Genomic DNA, 27,542 nt, shown 5'->3' on the forward strand with positions numbered 1-27,542 from the left:
AACAACGCACGTGCCTTGTTTGCTACCGTCGACTAACTAACCCCACAGTGTCAGTATCCCCCCCATTCAGAAAATCAGGCAAGCAGTCAGTGCCTCTGCATCAGGTACAGCAGATGTGTTGTCCCTGTGTCCACCTAACATCAATACAAACACCATGACACAGTTCCATCAGATTAATGATAAAAACCTAGAGGACATTATTCAACTTCTGAAATCCTCCTCCTGCTAGAGCCTCAGATCTACTTCACATATACCTCATTCACACCAACGGTGTTTCAGGGCCGGTTCGGAGCTGGAGCTTGAAAAGCACCGGATTTTCCTCTTCACACCGCAGTGGAGCAGCCTCTTAGCTCCGGAATCTGGTTCATTTCAAGCACCAAAAAATGTCCGGCCAGAGCAAAAGCACCGCATACGTCATGTTTACGTCGAGGCGGGATCAACTCCTGAACAACAACATAAAGCCATCGTTTTATCCAGTTTGTACACAACGATGGAGAAACTTAACAAGCAGCAGTGGTCCACTGAAGAGACCAGCTACCTACTGGGAATTTGGTCTTCCGAAGAGGTACAGCGGAAGCTGGAGCACAATTGGCCATTGTTGTTGTTGTCGGTGTCAGCTGTGAGGGGTTTCCACGCGGTTTGGCTTTATGAAGCAGGCACGCAAACGGTTACGCCATGACGCAAACGATGACGCAATGACGCAATGACGCAATGACGCAATGACGCAGCACCAGTCGGACTCTGGGCGGTGTGAAAAGAGCCAGAGCTAAACCGAAGAACCGGTTCTGAACCTGAAAAGCTCTAGCACGGAGCTTGAACCGGAGTTGCGTTGGTGTGAATGATTGTGCTGTTATGTTAAATGTTTGTTGTTTGTGTTTCATGTATTGTGTCTGGATACTTGTCTGTTGATGTTTGGACATGGAGCTGATGTGACGCAAGTCAAATTTCAGACTTCATCTGACAAATAAAGTATTATCGTATCGTGAATGAGGTAATAGTAAACAAGTCTCTTCACTCAGGTGTTTTTCCACAGGCTCTGAAAACTGCAGTCATTAAACCGCTCTTAAAAAAAGAATAATCTAGACGCTTCAGTAATGAACAATTACAGGCCCATATCAAACCTCCCATTTCTAGGTACAATCATTGAAAAAGTAGTTTTTCAGCAGTTGAGTAATTTCTTGCATTTAAATAACTGTTTGGAACGCATTTCCACTGCAGGGCCTCGCACGGCTTGGTACGGTATAGTTAGGCCTTGGTAGGCCAGGCTCACTTTATGCTGAGTTTCCAATACAGTTTAGGAACTGGGGCAGGAACTACGGTTGCAAAATTCCAGGAATTTTTAAAGATGGAAACTTTCCACGGGAATAAACTGGGAATTTTCTAAATTGAAGGTTGGCTCTTCATAGGGAACTTAATTATAGTTGGAGAAAGTACATTTTAGCATAATCTTGACTGCAACAAACAGATGCCATTCAAGTACACTTGAATATCCATGCCATAGCACACTGCTTACTGCATGGCTATTGAGACCACACAAAGGTTCGCAACAGGCTCACAAATGTTCGAGTGGAAAAACTGGTTCGCATTCGGCAAACCTAAGGCTCTTTGAGCCGGACACAGAGCCATCCTCAACAAGGCTGGACAGTGACACTGAAGAGGAAGAGTATGATGTTGATGAGGCCCAGGAAGAGCCCGTTGACTGAAAGGGTTTAGTCAAAATGCAGAGGATCGCTTGAAGGAAGATTTGCATGTTTAATGGGACTTTGTGGAGGGAGAAGGGCTCTTTTCATTTAACTTTTTTGAATGGGACTTTGTGGGGATCTTTGGATGGGGCTGGGGTTGGGGGGGATGAGAAACATTTAACTCAACATTCCTGTTTTTGTTCTTCAATTAAACAAATAATTGTTCAATAAAATAATTAAAACTTGTTCTGTTCTACTTTTCTTTTTTTAAATGTAAGAAAAAAAACTCTAATAGGACATTTGACACAGTGGCGTTTGGCAAAGCAGAAAAAGAACACTCAAAAAACCCGACAATATTAATCTGAACGAGAGAGATGAGTTAATGTTATTACAACGTGACTTTTATTATTGAACAACTCCTTTTGTTGGGTCATTTTATTGGGTTGAGTACATTGTCAGAATAAGTGAGAAATGGATGTAACTTCTGTTGGACAGCCATCATACATGCTGAAGAAATATTGACTGTGAATGTATGCAATATGGATGGCATTCATAATTTATATCTAATTACATTAACTGTGAATGTCCTTCATTTGATTTCAAATAACAAAATATTTTATTAAAGATATTTGAGACGTTTATGACTGATGCAAATGCACGATGCAAATCGGGCAGCCGTCTAGACGTCAAATGTCCTATTGGAGTTGCCGTATGGAGTTGTCAAATATGGCGGACCTTCTCGCACATGCGCACTGCAGATAGGGCAGGGCTGCAGATCGGGTAGTGACAATGTGAACCACAACACCAACATCAGCCGTCAGCTGTTAGCCCTCAGAGCTCACAGCTCCTCATATCTGTTCAGAAACTAGACAGAAGTTAAACAAGTACAAACCACAGACTGTCCGTGTCATGGCGAACACAGTCGCTGTTTTATTTATGTCTGTATATATATAAATATTTTAATAAAGATATTTAAGGCAAGACGCCCGCCTGGCGGAAACGCTGGAATTAGGAATATATTGTGATGAAGTGCACACTGACCTGAGCTCCAGGGGTCTCTTTCTTCTCCTCCATGCTGCTCATCAGCTGTCCTGATGAAGACCACAGAGCTGCTTCATTATTAATATAATACAAATATTTAGATATAATTCATCATAAACTGTCAGCAGTGAAGAGGAGGAATTCAAAGAGTTTATTCAATCATATGTTCTATTTCTAGATGCTTATATGTAGTGTTTTATCACACCACGTGCAGTGCCTTGTCTCATCTATGTTGCTGTGACGTAAACATGTTCCAAATGGATCCATTTGGTCAATGTGATGCTAAGCAGAGGAGAACATGATAGAAAGGTCAGATAGTTATTGCGAGGCACCCGCACCCCCCACCCGCACCCCCAACTCTGACTGACTTCCCGTGCCCCTGCAGTTGATGTTTTGTTGTGGTTGTTTTGCATCTTTTGTCAACCTTTAATGTCATCGCTCTGTGTTTTCATTTCTTTTGTCATGTTCCTCTCTTTGGTTGTTGTGCATCTCTTTCTAATCCTCTAATCTTTTTCAAGGCATTGATGATTCTTTGCTCGTTCAACAGATCTTTAAAGTGCGTGTTAATCTCATGTTGTGGTTGTTTACATGTCTTGAGGTTGTTTTCGTCATGTTGTGTATATCTGTGGGCTGGAATCATCTTTGGGATCTTTATATACATTGTGTGAGATATTCCCCCGGACCCTTTTGGCATCGCGGCCTCTTTGTGATTGTTGTTCATTCATTTCAACCTGGTCTCAATAACTATCGGCCCATCTCTAACCTCCCATTCCTGTCAAAGCGAACTGTTGCCTCCCAACTAAAATCCCATCTGGACTGCAATAACTTTCATGAACCTTTTCCATCTGGTTTCCGTACTCGCCACAGCACAGAATCTGCCCTACTCAAGGTGACCAACGACATTCTCCTCTCTGCTGACTCTGGTTCCCTCTCAATTCTCATTGTCCTTGACCTAACAGCCACATTTGACACGATTAACCATTCCATCCTCATCAACCGCCTCCAGTCTTCCATTGGCATTACCGGTACTGCCCTCTCCTGGTTTAAATCCTATCTCTCTGACAGACATCCATTCATCTCCATTAACAACTCCAAATCCCCCACAGCCCTCGTCAATCATGGCGTCCCTCAGGGTTTTGTACTTGGTCCCCTTCTGTTCATCATCTACATCCTCCAAATTGGACAAATCCTCCGTCAACACCAACTCCAGTTCCACTGTTATGCTGATGACACGCAGCTCTACCTCTCAACAAAATCAATTTCTCCAACCACACACTCCCAGCTCAGCACCTGCCTCACTGACATTAAAATGTGGATAAAACTATTTTCTAAAACTTAACTGTGACAAATCGGAACTTATAATCATTGGCCCAAACTCACTTACTCGCTCAACCCAAAATGTTTCTCTTACCATCGATGGTTCCATTGTCAACCCCTCCACTCACATCCGTAACCTTGGCATCATCCTCGACCCCACCCTCACGTCAACCAGCACACAAAAAACGCATTCTTCCATTTAAAGAACATCGCCCGCATCAGACCCTCACTCTCATTAGACCCTCCCTCTCATCGACCGTTGCTGAAACTCTGATCCATGCCTTCATAACATCCCGACTGGATTACTGCAACAGCATACTTTTTGGATCACCTGCATTCACACTAAAAAAACTTCAATATGTCCAAAACTCAGCTGCCCGCTTGCTCACCTCCACCCGACGCTCCGACCACATCACCCCTATCCTCCATGACCTCCACTGGGTCCCCATCAAACACCGCATTGACTTTAAAATATTACTTTTCACTTTCAAAGCCCTCAACAACCTTGCCCCCCCCTACCTCTGTGACCTCATCCAACAATACAACCCCACACGTCGCCTCAGGTCTGCTGAAGCTAACCTGCTGCAGCCCATCAGGACAAAGCTCCAGACCTGGGGGGACAGGGCCTTCGCAGCCCTCCCCCCACCCCCCTCACTCTGTAACCCCCTCCCCAGCCACGTCAGATGTGCCAACACTCTCACGTCATTCAAACAATCCATCAAAACTCATCTTTTCACTCTTGCCTTCAACTCCTAATCCACTAACCCCTTGCCCCTTATTCACTTTCTACTTTTGTTGTTATTTTTGTTTTACTTGCTTGTAAGCGCTTTGAGCACCAGGAAAAGCGCTTTATAAAGATATAGCTGATCAGTAATTATTATGTAGTTGTTGCAACAAACACACAATAATGGGAAGTACATCACCTGCTGCCACAGCAACCTGTCGTGGAAATGCCCCCCACAGTAACAACAATCATACAGCATATATAGCCACTGCAATGAACACACACACATTTTCCCTAAACATGTTTAACGCACACACATTTTACCATGCAGCCTACCACACAAATGTCACATATTTATCTCTCTGAAAGCTATACTTGTATATGTTTAAACGTCATCGTCTCATGACATCCTTAGGATTAGTTAACTAACAAAGGTTAACTGTTTTGACAGAATTTCAAAATATAACCGGAAACTAAACACACTAAGATCATGACGGCCAGATCTGCTTCATCAGAGTGAAGTATTCCTGGTACTTCCCCTGCCTCCCTACTCTGATCTGTGACCTGGAAGAGGAACAGGAGACAGCTTCCTGCAGGGCGGGGGGTCACAGTCTGCACACATCGACCCCTCTGGTCAGGGTTTAGATCAGGGGTGTCCAAACTACGGCCCGGGGACCGTTTTGAATCGGCCCTCAGCTAATTAAAGAAGTAAAATGGAATACGGCCCACAAATGAAACTTGTGCTTATCTTATAATGTACTTCTTAACTATAAATGTAAACATATATCACACAGTAGTATTCATGTGTTAATACGACCACTTTTCAGATAAAGTTGGAAACATTTTCTAACATATCTTAGTTGATATGAAAAAAGCCCAATGACTTATTTACATAACAAGCTAGAAGTACACCTATTTCTCCTTATTATAATCACTCTGAGGGATGAGCGGCCAACACTCACAAGAACAATGAATTACATGACATGTCACTTTTAGACGCTTTTATCCAAAGCCACTAACATACTCAATACTGTGGGCAATCCGTATATACACACGGCATCTAGGGGAAAATAACATATCTATGCCACAATTTTAGATGCGGATTTTGTTAAACGAATGTGTTTGCGCTGTGGACCAACACTATACATTGACGGGAAGGGGGTAGCAATAAAGATAACACCATTAAACAGTTACACAACATAACAGAAATAATATCGATAGCAGCGTCCCTAGCAACCACCTTGGTAACAATGAAAACGTTGAATGGACACAATTTCCTGAAGTAATCTTCGTAATAACTAGCAAACTAAAGATCATGTACATCCACTGCACACTGCACGCATTTTAATGGCAAAACTAACTTTAAAATAGGCCTTTTCCACCGAGAATAAAACGAATGTCGGCCATGTTTTTTTTTCCTGCGGGGAGAAATGTGAAGATCACGTGACACAGACGCAACCGTGCTTTCACAAAACTCCCATCCCTGATCTTGAGCTGACGAGCTTCTTTTCTGGCCAGAGGCGTTTTTGTAGAAATACTACGCCCTACATTGTGGACCAACGTAGTTATTACACATGTTTTTGTGAGACTGGGTTGGTGTCTCAGGGACACAACGACATGCTGACTGCAGTGGGGTTTGAACCTGATCTAAACACCAACGCTCTATCCACTGCGCCACACGCCTCCCTGTTTTCACCTACATTTGATTGATTTTGCTGACTTATAACGGAGCTTATGAGGCGATACACCTCTAGTGAGCGGCCCAGACCTTCGTATGTTTTTCTGTATGTGGCCCTCAGTGAGAACGTGTGGACCCCCTGCTCTAGATACACACACCTCGTTGTGAATGGTCCGTGTGAGAATATCTCTCTGTGTTGATTCACCATGACGCCACTAGAGGTCAGCGTGCTGCTGATGCTCAGGAACACCTGCTGGATGCATGTTTTAAAGAGGCCTTATTCCTCTCCTGTAGTTCTATGTTAGTCAGTGGCGTTTTCTCCCGAAGGCCAAGGGAAGCCGGGCTTCCCCTGTTTTTTCAGTTTGTAGTTATCATTTTAATAAATAAATAAAAACACTTTGTTTAGTTTCAGTAATTATTCTGTGCTGTGTGCTGCTGCCATCTCTCCTCATTCTCGATTCTCTGAGGACGGATATTACACTTTGAAGTCATCATGTCTTTGCTGTCAGGATTACAGTGTGTGTGTGTGTGTGTGTGTGTGTGTGTGTGTGTGTGTGTGTCTCTTATTTCTTCCACCACCATCACGCTGACACACAGAATATCACGTTAGCTAGGAAAACACATCTGTACGCATGTATTTATGTTGTGTGTGTGTGTGTGTGTGTGCATTCGTGCGTGTTTGTGTGCGTGTGTGTGTGTATGCGCATGTGTGTGCGTTCGTGCGTGTTTGTGTGCGTGTGTATGCATGTGTGTGTGCGTCCTGGCAGGCCAGTGGGGGAATCCCTTCGTCTTGGCGAACACCAGGTCTCCCTGTTTGAACTGGTCCCGTTTCTCCCCGCATCGTGATAACTCTCACCTCAATGACAGAGAATCAGCAGAAAGAAAACAGAAATATATTGAGGTGACTTAATAACCATCATGTAATCAAGGGGCGTCTGAAAGACACATTTACTCATTGATTATATATATGTAGATATACCAGTTTTAGTTTCACATGATGTGTAACTCGTCTCTCATCTTATTAAAAGTACATATTTATATCTGGTATGTAATGAAGGAGTAGTATAAAGTGACATCAAATGAAAATACTTCAGCTAATACAACTACCTGCAATCTGTATTTGAGTAAATGAACTTTATTCACTTTCCAACCATGAAAAACTGTTTATTTTTGTACCGTTAACTGTTGCTGTTATCTGAAATGTATAAACCTCATTAAAAGTTTAAACCGGTAGTTTATTTGAATGTATAAGCATCAAAAACCTATTTCATTCAGTGTTTAGAAAGGGTGAAGTGTGAACTGTGACAGACACGGAGTAGTTTCTATGTAGAGTATCATATGTGTTGCATTCATTTAGTAGCATTTATACATATATTACTGTGAATGCAAATGAGATATAATCCAGACAAACAAAGAGTAGAACAAGAACGATATGTAGCTCTGATATGTAGCTAAGCGAAACGGTTCACTGCAAGGCTTTAACTGTTGCTGTTACCTGAAAGGTATAAACCACATTCAAAGAGAGAAGAGGTCGTTTCCTTCCATCAGAAACATTTAACCAGTTTCTAAGTATTGTTTGTTTCATTTCCAGCTCGTCCTGTCTTTGTCTACAAACACAGACTGCTAGCTCTGAAGCTAACCAGGGTTGCTAAACGTGGGTACCTGGTTGGAGTGAGATTTTGATATTTAATTACACATATGCGCACTAAATGACTGCTATCGTGTCAGTAGCGGGACCTTAGCATATATATATAGGATATACAATATATACAAATACACAATATTGGACACAGACTATAAAGGGCTCACAGTTTCATTCACTAATGAAAGCCAAACACATGTTTGTTTCATTGTGTGTCACTGTTGGCCATCAATCTTGCGTTTGTTTGTAAATACCATGTAGCATGACTTGCTCTCTGACATTTTGAATCCCCAGTTATATGACCACCTCTCCACTTTTTAATCCCTCTAGCTTCTCCATTACATTACATTGCTGCATTCCTCATTCCACCATGGCATCACTTTCTCCCTACCCTTGGTTGTTGCTTTGGGTATACTGTTCTCTGCTACATTTGGTATATGTTGCGTTATGTGGCTTGTAATGACCTCTATGCTTCCCTCTGATGTTAGCAGGGGTACTGACTCCTCACACCATATCCTACATTTCCCCCAATCAGCTTTAGCAAAGCACCACCTGGTTATCACACCTCCTTCCTGCATATATACATTATTATTCACTTTAGGAAGCACTGGATAATGGTCACTTCCTGCAGTGGAGTTATTCAAAACAAACCATTCGCATGTATGAACCAAACAGTTTGTTACGTCCCGACTAGGGGAAGAGGAGAGCAACATACACCAGATTGGAATTGGTAATAATTATAAATGGCTTTATTATACCAGGGTGAAACAAAATGGCAGGCAGGCAGCCTGAAACAAACAAAGTGGCCACAAGGGCGCAAGTTTAGATAAACAACCAAACAAAGGGAGGACTCTAAAAAGGGAGCCTGTTTACATACAAAGAAATAGATACACTAAATAGTAACTAAATCCCTCACTGTCAAAGTGGTACTAACTAAAGAAAAGGAGGCTGTAAAAAAACACCGCTAAACTAAACAACTACCGTCAATTTAGAGACTCAGATACTCTAATCACAGTGACATCTAATCACATCACACTACAACACACAGACCACACAATTTAACCTCAGACCGAAGAGCAAGTAGCGAGAGGCGTCTGTTCACAGAGCAGGAGATGGCAGCCAATCGCATAGCTCATTTACATGCAACACACATTAACACAGTTAAGCGGACGAGGAAGGCAGCAGCCGTATCAGTTTGGCACGAATGTCAGATCCAGGCATGAGACTTTCCCCCTGTGAACATCTACTCTAGTGCCATGTCCATCATTAAGGCATACTAGTGTTCTTTCCTCCAGCATTTCCTCCACTATGTTTCCGTTACTGTCTGTATGGTTGCTGCCCCATAGACGGTTGTGTGCATTGAAATCACCACACCAAACTTCCTTCCTATGTTTATGTTCTGCTACTTCTTTAAATATATAAGTGGTTAGATTTGGACATGGGTTGTATAAATTGATTATCCTAATGTTATCTTGTTTTCTAGGGTTGCAGATGTCCACTATAATACAGTCTATACCATCAGGAGATTGCACCTCCCTATATGCCACACCATCTTGGAGAAATGACTGCAGGATCTCAGGTCTGCAAAGTGGACAGGTAGGCGAGAAAGGCTTTTTTGAGTCTCAGAGACCAAGGTCCTGTACACTTCGCATACATTGACTCCACGACTTCAGGTCTGCGATGTGGACAGTACACCTAAAATACATCATTACACAACCTGGGGTATTTGAAGATAAGGGAATGACATGTTTATAATATGCTGCAAAACACAACAAATATGCAGGGTGACGAGTCTGTTTCTAAGGCCATTTTATTTTTGGTAGTCAGATCATTTCAACAAGAGAATAGAGTCAAACTGAAAACATCGTAAATATGTTCCAGATACATGAAGCATGTGAACAGTGAAACTCGCTCATGGACTTTAAGGTGAATACTTTAAGAAAATGTTTTCCCACACTCTTTGTAAGAGCCATTTTATGGGTGTTGTTGGTGTCTCAGTTTACCTTATTTATATGTATAGTGCAATATTATTTTGAACACTTGGTTGCGGGGTGTATAAAAGGGGTCATAGGTGACAGGAGGGGAAGATGACACAGGAGGAAGAGCACACGAGGCCGTATCTCAATCTCGAGGATACTGGCTTCCAAGCCAATATTTCAAGGATGCTACGTCATCGAGTGCCGCCGAAGGACTGTTCCAATCTCCAGCATACTTGGAATTCCACCGCGGCCGTGTCCTTGGTTTGGGGGAAATTTTGAGGCTGCACATGGGTAGACTTCGTGTCCTTAAAATCCCCACAATGCTTTGCGCACGGAACAATTTCAAAAACCCTTGCGGAGAATGGCTGAACCGACGCAGCACACATTTAAATGTTAGTATGTAGTGGCGTAGAACATGTGTTGGTAAATGTGTTACTTTGTTACATTTGTTATCACCAAAATGTGTTCCGTGAAAGTAAAGCAAGTTCATAATTAGATAGACATCGTGAGGTATTTATTTTCGGTACAGTTTATGTTGAAACCGTTAGAGAGAGTGGCACACTTGTTAGCCTGTTCCATTCTTCTTTGTTTTCCGAAGCCGTGGTTTGGAAGCATACTTGCTTCGTTTCTGAGGGAAGTGACTACCAAGCCAGCATCCTCGCGATTTAGAAACGGCCCGATTCTACCAGACGGCCAGCCTACTACACAACCTGGGGTTTTTGAAGATAAGGGAATGACATGTTTATAATATGCTGCAAAACACAACAAATATGCAGGGTGACGAGTCTGTTTCTAAGGCCATTTTATTTTTGGTAGTCTGATCATTTCAACAAGAGAATAGAATCAAACTGAAAACATCGTAAATATATTCCAGATACATGAAGCATGTGAACAGTGAAACTCCCTCATGGACTTTAAGGTGAATACTTTAAGAAAAGGTTTTCCCACACTCTTTGCAGGAGCCATTTTATGGGTGTCGTTGGTGTCTCAGTTTACCTTATTTATATGTATAGTGCAATATTATTTTTGAACACTTGGTGGCGGGGTTTATAAAAGGGGTCATAGGTCACAGGAGAGGAAGAGGACACAGGAGGAAGAGCATACCGATTCTACCAGACGGCCAGGCCAGCCCCAGCAGATGCTCATACTACAACTATTGACACCGTGTACTTAAACCTTGGTATGTAAAGCAATAACACATCATTCTAAAACTGCAGCAAAAGACCGGAACTTCATATGTTTGTGTCTGCGTCAGAATCACTCTTAACCCTCCTGTGAAGTAATGGCAAAAAGATATAGGACACTGGAACATTTAAACTGCCATTACATTAAGTAGAATCGTACTCTATGAGTGAAACTGGATAATAAGAAACATATCGCATTGGATTAAGGATCATTTTCACCGGACAAACAATTGGATTACTTCACAACCGACACCGTCATCCCGGATCAGCTGGACAACACGCCACAATCAGTTGGAGATTGTCACCACCTGCGCTCATCAAGACGGCGAAAGGACAGGCCGAGAGCCAAGGCTGGGAAAGCGGCCGGGTATGAGCAGCATTCAAACTGGATTGTATATTGGAATCATAAGCTGCATCGGACAATGGCTTGGATTTAATGCTGCAATAATGTCAGCTGTTTGAAACAGCTGTCGGCAGACGGACAGCCAGAAAACGAAACTTAAAGGAACAGTGAACATTATGCCTGTCAATTCTGACATTACGTCAACAGATGGCGCTGTTGGGATGGGATCTGTAATGGAAAAAAGGATTACCCAACACAAGGCCAATAGAGTGGCGAAGTCCCTCCCCTTCCGGTGGAGCTCCATGGGACCTTATTTTGAACAAATTATGTATTGAAGTCAATGGAGAGACAAAGATTATCTTTCGATACCGTTTGAATTGTGCCACGAATTACACATATGATGTTTGTCCATTTAAAAGATAATTTTGCAAGTAAAAAAAAAAAAATATGTTTGTGTGAAACGCTCAATGAACTACACCTCCGGTCTCGCAGAACAACACACGTCACCAAGATGGCCGTCACTACTGTCTTGTCAACAAAAGGATTGACTCCCCTCACTATCACCACAATGAAACACGTCCAGAAGAATGTCATGCAAAGCTGCCTGCCTTCCTTTGATTCTTTCTGAACTGCCTGGTCTTTTAATGTTTAATGTCAACCATTTCTGCAGATAGCATGAAGTAGAACAGATCGGCGATGCTAATGTAGCGTTAGCATTTCTCCTCCGGGCTTACATTGTGTATTATAGAATGATCACACCGGTGACAGTACTCTTCAAAGGGTTCACGAAATATGACTACTACTCTTACTGTTTAACATTTTGGGTTACTTAATGTTACTTCATATTAAGGCTAATAAAAATGACAAGGCTGTAATGCCATCTAACGTGCTAGCTACTAGCTAGCTAGCTAACTTGATCCAGCCACTCCTGGTCCTTTCATCAGACGGGATGCGAAAGAACGAGGAAGACCCATTGCTGGTATGATAACAACCTGCTCCTAAGCACACAGGCATCTTGTTAAAGTTATCTTATCTTAGCTAAGATCAGCGCCATATAGATAGATTCTATATGGCACTGATCTTAGCTATCTCTTAGTGGAGGAAAACAATTGTGACATCACTTACGCGACTCTGGGATTAGTAGTCTTTGTAGTTGCGTATTTGTCTTATATTTCAACAGTTTTACGACAAACTGTGACTTTTTTTTACATGGAAATTATTATTTAAGATTGACAAACATCATATCTGTAACTCATGGCACAATTCAAACGGGATCGAAAGATACGTTTTCTCTATCCATTGACTTCAATACATTATTTTTCCGAAATAAGGTCCCATGGAGCGGAAGTAGATGGGCGTGACTTCGCCACTCTATAGATGGGAATTGTTTATTGTAAACTGTGAAAAAAAACAAAATATGCTTAATTGCGGCTCCTACACTCTTAAAACCACTATGGTTTTTCTCCTGTGTGAACACGAAGATGTGATTTGAGAGCACTTGATGAAGTGAAAGTTGTCCCACACTCATCACACCTGTACGGTTTTTCTCCAGTGTGAATACGGTGATGTCTTTTGAGAGCACTTGATGTAGTGAAAGTTGTCCCACACTCTTCACACCTGTACGGTTTTTCGCCAGTGTGAATACGGTGATGTCTTTTGAGATCACCTGATGTAGTGAAAGTTGTCCCACACTCTTCACACCAGTACGGTTTTTCTCCAGTGTGAATACGGTGATGTGATTCTAGAGCACTTGATGTACTGAAAGTTTTCCCACACTCTTCACAGCTGTAAGGTTTTTCTCCTGTGTGAACACGAAGATGTGTTTTGAGAGCACTTGATGTAGTGAACGTTTTCCCACACTCTTCACACCAGTACGGTTTTTCTCCAGTGTGAATACGTTGATGTGTTTTGAGAGCACTTGATTCAGTGAAAGTTTTCCCACACTCTTCACAGCTGTAAGGTTTTTCTCCAGTATGAATATGTTGATGTGTTTTGAGAGTACCTGATCTAGTGAAAGTTTTCCCACACTCTTCACAGCTGTAAGGTTTTTCTCCAGTATGAATAAGGTGATGTCTTTTGAGATCACCTGATGTAGTGAAAGTTGTCCCACACTCTTCACAGCTGTAAGGTTTTTCTCCTGTGTGAATACGTTGATGTGTTTTGAGAGCACCTGATCTAGTGAAAGTTGTCCCACACTCTTCACAGCTGTAAGGTTTTTCTCCAGTATGAATATGTTGATGTTTTTTGAGAGTATCTGATCTAGTGAAAGTTGTTCCACACTCTTCACAGCTGTAAGGTTTTTCTCCCATGTGAATATGCAGGTGGCGCTTTAAAGTTACAGATGTTGTAAAGGATTTGTCACATTGCTGACAGCTGTGACGTCTCTCTCTTCCTTTCGGTTTCTAGAACAGACGGACAGAGAAAGAGAGAAATTCAATCTAAAAAGCATAAATACACAAGTTAACACAATAAAAACTCACTTAAAGTGGACCTATCATGCTATATTTGAACAATATATTGTAGGGCCATACCTATAAAAAGTATATAAATATAGTATTTTTTTCAAAATACCAAAAAGATCCTGCATTTTAGCCACGCCTCATTTAGCTTTATTTGCTCTTTCCAGCGCTGTTTTTGCAGGGGGCTGACCACGCCTCCCTGCAGCTGACCACGCCCCTCTGCAGGAGAGGGGAGCGTACTCTGAGATCAGCTGCTGGGCTGCAGCGGGGAGAAGAGGGGGAGAAAAAGAGATCTCCGTCCTCCGTGTTTTATTCTTATAGAAGTAAGAAGAGAAGTAATGGGGCAGAAACCCTCCTTTTTACGCAGCGGTCCAGCCGGCGACACATATTCAGTGTGCAGTTGCTTTGGCATTAGGGCAGGGATATCTAGATACTTTCCAAGGTTTGACATAATGAATTGTGCTACTTTTAAAGCAAGCAACGATGTTTTCAAATCTGTAATCAAAAAGCTCCTCAAAAACGCTATCGAAGCAGTTCCTGCAGTTGCTACGTTAGTTCAAACAGTAACAACGGACTATTTCTCTTAGCGGATGCATGTCAATTTAAATCAATACAACTATTTTTTAAATCAATAAAATCATTTTCTAAATCCATAAAAGCATTTCAATTAATATTGGGAGTCATGTCGTTACTTTGTTGAGAATGTGGCCGTGTTATAAGCGGGATAATGTGCACATTGCATATTGTGCCTTCATGCCGATCTAGATCCCTCCGCCTCACGTCGGGCTCCTGATCAGCCTGTCAGTGTTCTTTTCCCCATAATGACCGTGCATTAGCAGTCAAAACAACTAAAGCAGCAGGTAATAATAACAGAAACGCTAAAGAGTCACATCTAATAGAAATATATAAAAGCATTTATTTTAATTGTGTAGCAGTCAGTTTATAATTTTGGCAGCACTGTTGAGCATTTTGAAAATCTATTGTCATGCCTCTGTGCAATGCTTAGTCTTTATATCTTTATCTGGTAACTAAATTCATAAACTCAAGTACTATACTTGGGTACAATTTTGAGATACTTGTACTTTATTTAAGTATTTCAATGTTTTGCTACTTTGTTCTTCTTCTCCACTACAGTTCAGAGGTACATGGTGTACTTTTCCTCCACTCCATTAGGTATTAATACCTTTAGTTACTTTACAGATGTGGATGAATGATGTGAAATCTAATCAAGTGTTGAATCAGACTTTAGTTCCACCTGGAGTAAATCCACCAGCTACCCTGCAGTATACAAAGTCATTTAAACTAGCTGCACCTTCACCAGCTTTGAGAACACTTTCATGATCAATCATTATAAAACATATCATATATATTATTCTGAAATGGACCAATCTGCACAACGACTACTTTTACTGTCGCTACTTTCACTATATTTTGATGAGAATACTTTTACTAGAGGAACATTTTGAATGCAGTACTTTTACTAACAGAGTATTCCTACACTCTGGTACTTCTACTTTTACTCAAGTACAAGATCTGAGTATTTCTGCTTTTAATCAAGTACAAGATCTGAGTACTTTTACTTTTAATCAAGTACACGATCTGAGTGCTTCTACTTTTACTCAAGTACAAGATCTATACTTATACCACCTCCGTTTATAGCCTATGAAAAAAAACTATTAGAAAACGAAGGCTAAGGCTAACGTTAGCAGATAGTGACAATGTATGCTAGCTAGCTAGCTCAACGATAATATTGCGACAGAAAAACGTTTCCATGCACATCACGCTCTGCGCTCCGACAGGGAGCTCTGCTCTGAACACCTGAACGGCCTGTTCGAACAGCTGTTCACCAGCGGTCCAGTCTGTGCCACAGTGAAATATTAACGAACGCACCCGTAGGTAATGTGGCTGCTGAAGCTAGACCATCATCGTGGAGCAGCAGAGCCGACAGGCAGGAAGACTCGAGCACACAGCTCGCGCTGCATTATAATATATAAAAAAAAGAACACCATGCGTGTCATGATGGCACATAACAGCTCGCGGCCGCAGATTACTCCGGGTCCCAGACCCCCCCCATACCCCAAAAATATTTTTATTGCAGATCTACATGAATCACACAAACGACCTATTTTGGATTCAAAACGGCGAATTTCGCCGAAAGCTGAGTGATTTTCATGCCTGCCATAATGACCGCGTCGCTGCACATTATCCCTTACATATGATTATATAGAGTCATTATCCATTTGTTTTAAAGCAGGAGGCGCAAACGCTTGCCTCGGGGAGGGAGAAAAAGAGCCACAGCGGAGAATAAACAGAAGGGCAACCATGGCAACCATGCAAGGGAAGTCTTCTTCGCTGCTTTTGTGGCAGACTACAGCGCCACTTACAGGCCTGGCATATGTACTACAGCGTCTCCAGCACTTTCGAGCGGCAATGGCCGGCCGTGGCCCAACCTCACATTCCCCGGATAGGTGGAGAATTGACCAATAGCCGGAGCGCCACTTTACTGACGTCAGTAAAGTGTTCAAATCTGTATCAGATCCATTGCAGCCCCTTTTTAAGAGATTTGGGTACGGAGGAAAATAGAGAGGGTTGTGTTTTCTGACACTTGGTGAGTTCCCTGGAACACCGGGGACACATATTCATGTATAAAAGACGTACGAAAGTGCATTTTGCATGATAGGTCCCCTTTAATATAAACCTTGAGTTAACAAAATACTACTTTTCAACTGTTTGTGATTATTATATTTGATACAGTAATACAGCAATATTCTAACCAAAGTATATACCAGAGGTGGGGGACTCGAGTCACAGGACTTGCCTATTTTTTGAGTTGAGACTTGCTTGACTAACATTGATAAAAGACTCGACTTGACTTTGACTTGGTATTCATGCCTTGAGACTTAGGCTTGAGACAGATGACTCGAAAGGACTTTACTTTTTAAAATAAAATATTTGCATTTGTTTTTGTATTGTACGAAGTCCCTAGAGGGCAATGAAAGAAAAAAGAGAGAGAAAGTCTGAAGTGGAGCGCACAGGAGACAGCCGTTGCATTGCAGACTGTTATGTTTATGTGGGGAAATACACAGCTGCTTTATAGAAGAAAAACCTCCTTCACTTCATGAAATCTCTGCAGCACCAGGAGGCAGTAACGTGTAACTCAGCAGAATCTGCTGCAAAGAGCTGTGCCTTCACTGTGTTTACCTTCATTAGAACAGCTAACGAGCGACCGCAGGCTGCTACGTTTTAACCACACGCACCTACACGCACCCCCACACACACACACAGGTTTTTGTGAACTAAAAGGACACTTTGACCCAAACACGTTTTTTCCATCATTAGGACACCCCTTTCCACAGATGTTTTGAATATCAAAAAATCTATTTTGAGCCATACAACACAAATCCCACTTCAAATGTCCAATACACATAGCACAACTCAAAATACAACAACCTGACACCATGCTTAATTATGAGGACAGCAGATAATGAGCTGCATAAGCCCATGACACAATGGATGTTTGTGAGGACAGTAGCTATACAACACACAAACATGTCACTGAAGTGTATTAAAGGGGCAAACATGATTAAATGGAACATAACTTTACACAGACAAGTGTTGGATTGTGCATTACAAGAACAAACCTTTTATAAACGGACAAAATGTATACAGCATAGGAATACCTGATTTGTGATGTAATATTTTAATAGACAATATAGTGAACCATAGATATATAGCTTAAAAGTATGTTAATGTGTTTTAGTTATTGCTTGCCTCCTGTTTTGCAATCTGTTGTTTTCATGCAAATGTAGAACCACATTCTAATACTCTCCAGAGGGGTATACTACAAGCAGGTCTTCCGAGACGAATTACATCCATTTGCAAGTAAATGCTTATATTTGCAGCACTGCTAATTGCAATTACATCATCGATATGAAAAGAACCGATAACCATTTTATAGCAAAGTGACCAAACTGGTTTATCACTAATACAAAATGCTATTTGCCCTACAAGACTGCTCATCTACTTGGAGCATTGCCTTTTAAAAGCTGGTACAAAAGGACATATTGCACCTTGCACAGTGAACAATGAGCCAAGTGTAATGGTTATTTTCACATAACATTTTCTCACATGAAAATACTAAATCTTTAGTATTTGAAACATATAACTCTCCTTCCAGCATTACCTTGGTACGACAGAGGATTAGGGCCACACAAAAAAGAAAATATAGGAGAATAAAGTCATAATTATGAGATTAAAGTCGCTATGTTAGGAGAATAAAGATGAAATTATCCCGGGGCTGAGGGGTCGTTGAAGCAGATCTTCAATAAAGTTATATTGACAGATTGGAACTGGAACGGATCAATAACTCATAAAAAAACGTTGCTAAAACACAAACTAACTACCGTAATAAGGTAAACAACTATCCACAATCCAATTTCATCAAAACAACCTCAGACCCGCCGCCCTCTGAGCTGGACACATCACACAGGTGTCTGTCTGCAGCCGGAGGAGAGAGGAGGGGTCAGGGACCGTCTACAAAGTGCAACACTGAAACAAATAATGCAAATAAACTATTTTGGCAAAGTTGCATGTGTAGTTTAAGCAACAGTACATTATTGTGTGATTTAAAATGTGATGTTTGTAGCTTTATAACAGAGGAGTTATTGAGTATAGTATCTTTATTCAGTGTTGCACTTCGTAGACGGTCCCTGACCCCTCCTCTTTCCTCCGGCTGCAGACAGACACCTGTGTGATGTGTCCAGCCCAGAGGGCGGCGGGTGTGAAGTTGTTTTGATGAAATTGGATTGTGGATAGTTGTTTACCTTATTACGGTAGTTAGTTTCTGTTTTAGCAACGTTTTGTTTATGAGTGTTTGATCCGTGAAGTTCCAATCCTTCAATATAACTATCTGCTGCAACGACCCCTCAGCCCCCGGAATGATTTCATCTTTATTCTCCTAACATAACAGCTTTAATCTCGTAAATATCCTTATAATAAAACATTGCTCCTACATGTAACATAATAATGAAGTTGAACTGTGAACTGTCCTCACTGCATGTTCGATTGAATGTCATCATCTTTTTTGTAGCAGCGCTTTTTTCTTCTGAGTCGTGCCTCCTGACGAAGTCTCTAATATTTTGCAAATAGCGACCAGCCAGAATAGGATGCTCTGCGCTTTGCACTGTCTGCATTCTATCATCGTGGCCACTTTCCCCTTGGTGTGCATTAAAGTGTCTCAAAACTGCTGCCACCTCTTTTGGAGACCACTTCTGTTTTTGCACCCTCCTGGGATTCCTCAAGTGGTCTTGAGACAAAGACCGATATGGAATCCTAAAACACTGAGTACCTTAACGTATATTATCAGATAAAAGCTATAGTAAATGTGCAATGAAATTATAGAAATATTAGACATAATGATATAATAATGATATAATATAGTATTAAACAAAAGCCTGATAATTACATCTCTAAACTGCAATGAAATGTAGGTAGTATTAGACATATTAATAACATAATAATAATATTAATTATTATTACATACACAACATTTTTCACAGAAACATGAATTGTCAGGACCACCCGGCAGTGAGGCAATCAGAGCTCCTTCTGTGTGAATATTCATGAGCGGGTGCAATACCAAAAACCAGCTGTATGAGCGCTGTTCTGACACACAGAAAATACACAATTTCTGTTTTTTGTGGATAACCCAGTAACTTGAGACTTGCACATGTATGACTTACTCCCATCTCTGGTATACACTAGGGGTGTTGAAAATAATCGTTTCTGCGATGCGGACGATTCGGTATCGATGCAGTAACGGAAGATAATCGATTATAGCGTAGTAACGTTGCTTCCTGATTTTCCGGCCGCGGCTTTACTATACCGTTTTTTTTCACTTTAATATCAAATCGGTCGATGACTCAGAGATCAGGGAACAGACGTGACAGCGGCACAGCAACACCGAACACGGAGCAGTCTGCTTTATCCACCAACACAAGAACACCAGTCCAGAACCAACAGCAGAAGGACCCGCTCTGAATCACTCCGTGTCGCTGCGGCTCAGAGACACAGGGATTTATGTTTTTCAAAAATAATCGCGTTACAATCATGTCAGGTTTTCTTCCGCGATCACCGTCCCCTCTCCGTTCCTCCAAACCCCGCCCTGAAAATAATGAGTGACAGGCTGATAGTGACCCGATAGAAACTTTATTATTCACTTAATCACTGAGATATAATGAAGCTAACTTAGTCTCAAATTCATGGGATTTATGTAACAGTAAGACAGAGAATAGAAGTGTGCAACCACATGCAGTATTTTAGTTTGTATATGCTATTGTAAATACTCCTGTTGTCTGCTGTGTTCAGACTCAAGTCCTGTGTGTGATGCCACATTCAGGACATTCAGTGTCCTTTTTTAACAGAAGGCCGTGGCTAGAAGCTGCAGCTAGACTGCAGAAGCATTAGCTTTTTGTTTTTGAGGATGGAACAACTTCACACACAGATATAGGGAGGCTAGACCTATACAATTCATTTAGGTTTATAAATTAATGTCAAGACATTTATGTTATTGATTTCTGAAGCACTTTCTAAATAATAAAAAGAGAGTTCATATGTATTTACTGCATGTATGCATTGATGAAAAATGAGCCATGTGCAGTAATATAGAAAATTGAGGATGCAACGCATTGGTATGAATCGTGATGCATCGGGATATCGAATTGAATCGAAGACAGGATAATCGTAATCGAATCGAATCGTGAGACCAGTGAAGATGCACAGCCCTAGTAGACAGGAGACAGAGGGAGACGGCATCCTGTCACTGCGAGTCTCAGTATGCTCCGTTCCTCTTGTGTTTTGGTCTAATTATTGTCTAAACTTTGTTGTGTCTGTATGAAACGTCATTTTGAGAGTCCATGCTTTTGATCCTGTGGATTACATGTGCCTTCTGCAGACCATGTCTGGCCATTCAACTTTCCAAGACACACCTGAGTGACAGCACGAACAGGTATGGCGAGGAGCCCCGGCCTCTGCGCTGCTACAGCCGCGAGGCTATGCTAGAGCTACAATGCGATCGGCCTCCTACGAATACACCAAGCCATCTGTGCTCTTCGTTATTGGATGAAATCCCTCGGGAGCCGCTTAGAAACTCCAGGAAAAAGAGACGAGGAAGGAGGGGAGGCGTTCAGAATACGGCGGAGATTCAGCCGGCCACCACTTCCATCCATCATTCTCACAAACCTGCGCTCATTGAGCAACAACGTGGACACACTAAGGACATACACAAGGTACTGTCATGAATTTCTCGAGGCCTCTTTATTGTGTTTCACGGAAAGGTGGCTACAATCTACGATGCCTGAATCTCTCTTTGAAGTACCCGGATTCACCCTTGTTCGAGCAGACAAGGATGCGAACTCTGGGAAAACCAGAGGAGGCGGTATTTGTGTGTGTATTAAAGGTGCAGGTTTTACATTTTACTGAGTATGATCGGCTCGAGATACACGTTTTGTTATATTCCATGGAATGCTCTTAACATCCCGATAGCAATGAATATCTTAAGTGCTTTGACAAAAAATCCGTACAAAAAAAAATGTCATCTGTGGAAGCCGTAATATTGTAAAAACTACAACCAATCCGTTTAGACGGCGCGGCAAATTTTAGTGCACTCGAGCCAGTTTCTGAAACTTACCTACCCCACCTTTAATGATCTGTGGTGCCGATCATACTCAGTAAAATGTAAAACCTGCAATCCCAAAGTAGAAATTCTCGGCATGCCGTTAAGACCCTTTTATATGCCTAGAGAATTCGGGTGGTTGTTTACGTGCCTCCCAGCGGCAGAGGACACTGTGTTCACGAGCTGCAACTCAGCCACCCCGATGCACCGGCAATAGTGCTCGGGACATGAAGCAATGTCGCCTGGAGACTGTGTTACCTGGGTTCCAGCAGTGTGTTAGGATCACAGCAGGAAAGACAATATCCTGGACAAATGCTTTGTTAATGATAAAGGAGCCTATGTGTCTAAATACAGACCACCAATACTGAACTCTGATCATAATGTTGTGAATATGATACCAGTGTATAAGACCAAACTCAAGGGAACCAGAAAATAAAGTAATAAGGACATGGACAAATGAAAGTAGGGAGCAGTTGAAAGCCTGTTTTTGATTGGACAGATTGGGACATTTTTCAGGAAGGTTCACCAGATGAAATAACTACTGTTACCAAATGACTATATTAACTTCTGTGTTCCCACTAAAGAAATACAAATCTATCCAAGTAATAAATCATATGTGACTAAGGACATTACAATAAGTTATAAAAACCAGGAAAATAGCTTTCAAAAACAAAGACTACGGAGCACTTGAACAGACAGACAGAGAACTGAAAGTCAAATTGAGGGAATCAAAACACACAGAGAGCTTTTGGGAAATGCTTTTAAAGCCAAAGACCCCAAAAAAGTGTGGGACACCATGAGAACCGTGGAATGACCTCTTCAGCTAAACCTATTGTGACGGACAAGACATACTTGATCCATACCAATTTGCCTATAAGCAAGGGGGTGGTACTGCTGCTACTCTGGTTCACATAATCACTAAACATTTAGATAAACGTCACACCTATGCAAGAGCCCTCTTCCTAGACTTCTCAGCAGCAACACAAGCAGACATCTTGGTGTCAAGAATGGCCAAAATGGAAGTAAATCCATACCTAATTTAGTGGTATGCCGCTTTCCTCACTAGTAGAGAGCAACTTGACCAAACCCTCTTAGCTTCTTTTGATGACTTTACTGAACTGCTGTCTATAGTGTGATTTGACTTTGACCGTCTAGTCATTGTTGGTGATTTTAACATCCATGTTGACAACCCCCAAGGACAGAGGTGCTAAAGAACTGTTTTGTGTTCTTGATAACTATGGTGGGGACCCTCTCATGACATCAACTATAGGCCCATCAGTATCTTACCCATAGTATCCAAGGTATTTGAGAAATTGATTGCCAAACAAATCATCAATCATCTCAACAAACAGCTCCTTTCCACTGCATCCAATGCAATTTGGATTCAGGGCTAATCACTCAACAGAACGGCGACATGCTTCTTCGTGGAGAAAGTTAAGGCATCAATGGACAGGGGTGGGGTTGCGGGGGCCGTGTTCCTTGAATTACGGAAAGCTTTTGACACTGTTAATCACAACATCTTATTGCAAAAAATACTCAACCTAAATGTTTCTATAGAATTCACCAACCTCTTTAATTCGTATCTTTTATCCCACTCCCAATGTGTTCAAATTGAGAACCATAAGTCTAGTGTTTGTCAACTGGAGTACCGCAGGGCTCTGTATTGGGCCCAATCCTGTTAGTATGTACATAAATGATCCGCCTTCTGTGTGTGGAGAATGTGATGTATTAATGTATGCTGATGAAAGTTGTTTCAAGTACAAGTACTGAGGAGTACATATTGACACAAACCTCAATTTCAAAACCCATATCAAAAAGGTCTGCAATAAAGTAAAGTGCAATCTGTCAAATTACAGATACATTAGAAACTTCCTATCATCTGCAGCAGCTAAGCTATACCTTCACTCAATGGTCCTCTCCCACATCTACTACTGTCTGATCAGCTGGTCTAATGCACACTCCACAGCTCTAAGGCCACTGGAATCACTGGATAAACAAGCACTCAGAACACGAGACAAAAAGCCATTCCGGTATCATCATTGTCATAGTTAAAAAGTATAATCTGTTCAGCTGGGAAAATCTCATGGTTTACAAAAACCATCTGCTTAGTTTATAAGATCACTCGTGGGTTGGCTCCTCCTCCTCTGGCTGCATCAGCCTAAAGTCCACCTCAACCAGGGCTACTAGAGGTGCGGCTAGGGGAGACTGCACCACCCCATTTAGGAAGAGCGCATTCAGCCAGGCTGTCTTTCATTCCACGCATCCCATCAATGGAATTCAATACCACAACCAATGAGAGAGTCCTCATCCTACTACACATTCAAGCACAGTGTTAAAAGTGGCTCATTAATACACCAACAGTGTCAGCACTGATGTGTGGGTGTAGGTGTGTGTATGAGTGCGTATTGTACATTTTTTATCATGACTTGCTCTTATCTGTATTCAGTGATGTCATCTATTGTAAATATGTACAATGGTATAACAATGTTGTGGTATTTTTATTATTGCTTTTAGGATGTCCATCACCATCTGGCAAAGGGACTATCGGTGAAAACTAGCCTTTTGGCTAATTCGAGTACTTCTACATGTTTTTAATATGTTGATTAATGTACACTGTCCCTTGTTTTAAATAAATCAATTCAATGGACTGACTCAGCATGTGATGGAGCCCACGCACAATAAGGGGCACACTCTGGACTTAATGATCTCAAAGGGTCTTATAGACAGACATACTTTATTGTCATTTCAACAAGACACAGAGTGTACTATTAACACGAAATGTTGTTGACAGGAAGAGGACAATATAAAAACTTGCTAAAATTGTACATATAAATAAATAATAGTGTGTGTTTAGATGAAAGCCCGCTGGCGATCTGTTCATCCGTTACACTGATTATACAGTAAAGCCATCGAAAATAATATGATATACAGTACAGTACAAGTAGCCTACTTCTGGGTCTCTGCGTTTCATTCAAGCTCGGCTCTGTGTGTGTGGCACGAACGCATTTTGTGAGTGCGCAAGTGGTAACGTGGAATGTTGATGTTAGCATCTGGTCAGTGGCGAGCCGTGACTTTTATACCTGGGCCCTCTGACCAGTGGCGTAGCTGTGGGTGGGCCCACCCACATGCACATCTGGCCCACCCACAGCCAATCAGCGCTTCATAGCGCAGAGCCGGGAAGCCCAGAAGGAAGTGCCACAAACTGCAGTTCATCTAGTGGCCGACAGGGGATGGATGCAAAAAGGAGCAATTCCCATAGACCCCATGTTAAAATGCCCAACTTTACAGCAGAAATAAACATGTTTCTAGCCTGGATCCAATAAAACGTATTCTGGATATAGTTAGATTCCACCTTCATGACAATGGAATAGGGAGTGCATTTTTTTACCGTGAGTTTTTATAGTAAGTAAAGTAACTTTTGCCGTGAGTGAATGAGCTAGGGGGCAGGGCAGTTTACACACACGCAGCTGCTACATGCAGCAACACACACACGGAGGAGATGGCGGAGAGAACGCGCTCCGAGGTGTGGTTAAACTATAGCCGTGTCGATGTGGACAACACTCGTTACCAAAAGTGGAATAAGAGTTTAGCATGTAAGGGCGGTAACACGAGCAATTTGTCTAAACATTTAGCTAAAGTGCTCCACATCCAGATGGAGGAATGCACCGGGTTCGACTGTCTTTCTAGCAGCTCTGTAGCCCCGTCCACGAGTAACGTTTCCACGTCAGGTATTATGTATGCTAGCAGCAACACACGGAGCTAACTACATTATACAAACATAATGATTAGAGGTAACAGAGTTATTTAGTTTGTTAAAGTTTCAGCTATTCTGTTTACAGTTCTGTCTTCAGATTATTTAATACGATTGTTAAAATACTGTTGTTTCTTTTGATGTGAAATATTATTTATTTAATTGAAATAAAAAGCAATGTTAGTTTTGTTCACAATTTGTTTTGTTAGTTGACCTTATTTTTGTCTCCAAAAGAACCGATAAAAGTAATGTTAAAGGACCGGATCAATAAGACATAGACACACTTTATTGTCATTTCAACGAGACAGAGTGTACTATTAAAACGACATGTCGTTGTACTGGCTTACAGGAACAGGACAATATAACAACTTGCTAAAATTGTACATATAAATAAATAATTGTGACGTGGTGCTAATAAAATTAAAGATAAAGTGTGCGTTTAAAATATAAAGACTTACGATACATATAAATAAGATAGACATACTATATAACAAATATGTGCTCTTTACACAGCGTAATATCATCTTTATGTTTCTGGTCTACTTGCTGTTCAGCAGTCTGATGGCTTGGGAAAAAGCTATTGCAGAATCTGCTGTTCTGCTCTTAATGCTGCGGAGCCTCTTGCCGGAGGGCAGCAGGGAGAACAGAGCATAGTGAGGATGAGTGGGGTCTGAAATATTTTTCTGGGCTTTTGTCAGGCAGCGTTTCTGAGCGGTGTCTCTGATGGGAGGGAGAGAAACTCCGATGATCTTCTCTGCTGTCCTGACCACTCTCTGCAGAGACTTCCAGTCTTTGGCGGTGCAGTCTCTCGACCAGATGGACATGTCGCTGGTCAGCACACTCTCTATGGTGAGGGTAGAACGTGGTGAGGATGAGAGGGGGGAGTTGTACTCTTCTCAACCTGCGCAGGAGGTGTAGGCGCTGCTGTGCCCTCTTAAATAGTGATGTAGTGTAAGTGGACCAGGTCAGACTGCTTGTGATAACAACAGGAGGTGCTGTCTGTATATATGCCATTGCTCCAACTAGGGTAAAGGAAGTGACTGGCAAGAAAAGATCTCCATGGAGAAAGGCCATGAACGTGAGAACAGAAAAAAGAGTGTCGAAAAACTGAACGCTTCAGTAATGAACAATTACAGGCCCATATCAAACTTCCCTTTTCTAGGTAAAATCATTGAAAAAGTAGTTTTTCAACAGTTGAGTAATTTCTTGCATGTAAATAACTGTTTGGATGTATTCCAGTCAGGCTTTCGTCCCAACCACAGCACTGAGACTGCTCTTGTAAAGCTCTTCAATGACATCCACTTTATGCTGCGTTTCCAATATAGTTTAGGAACTGGGGTAGTAACTATAGTAACGCAGTGTAGGCGGAGCCGCGACGTCATCTTCAATGTGTGTCACTACCCGATCTGCAGCCCTGCCCTATCTGCAGTGCGGATGTGCGAGATGGTCCGCCATATTTGACAACTCCATACGGCAACTCTAATAGGACATTTGACACATTGGCGTTTGGCAAAGCAGAAAAAGAACACTCAAAAAACCCGACAATATTAATCTGAACGAGAGAGACGAGTTATTGTTATTACAACATGACTTCACGATCATTGAACAACTCCTTTTGTTGGGTCATTTTATTGGGTTAAGTACATTGTCAGAATAAGTGAGAAATGGATGTAACTTCTGTTAGACAGCCATCACACATACTGAAGAAATATTGACTGAATGTATGCAATATGTATGGCATTCATAATTTATATCTAATTACATTAACTGTGAATGTCCTTCATTTTATTTCAAATAACAAAATATTTTAATAAAGATATTTGAGACGTTTATGACTCGCGCATGCACGATGCAAATCGGGCAGCCGTCTAGACGTCAAATGTCCTATTGGAGTTGCCGTATGGAGTTGTCAAATATGGCGGACCTTCTCGCACATGCGCACTGCAGATAGGGCAGGGCTGCAGATCGGGTAGTGACAATGTGAACCACAAAACCAACATCAGCCGTTAGCTGTTAGCCCTCAGAGCTCACAGCTCCTCATATCTGTTCAGAAACTAGACAGAAGTTAAA

General features: G+C 41.7%; 2 pseudogenes; one reads left to right on the top strand and one right to left on the bottom strand.

Moving 5' to 3' along the window:
• Nucleotides 1-27,542, bottom strand: part of LOC117441148 (zinc finger protein 208-like) — a 447,659-nt pseudogene that overhangs the window by 418,523 nt on the left and 1,594 nt on the right.
• The window catches only part of LOC117441147 (zinc finger protein 721-like), a 424,075-nt pseudogene that overhangs the window by 327,744 nt on the left and 68,789 nt on the right, over nt 1-27,542 (top strand).

Source organism: Pseudochaenichthys georgianus, unplaced genomic scaffold (assembly GCF_902827115.2).
Source record: "Pseudochaenichthys georgianus unplaced genomic scaffold, fPseGeo1.2 scaffold_151_arrow_ctg1, whole genome shotgun sequence".
NCBI classification, from domain to species: domain Eukaryota; kingdom Metazoa; phylum Chordata; class Actinopteri; order Perciformes; family Channichthyidae; genus Pseudochaenichthys; species Pseudochaenichthys georgianus.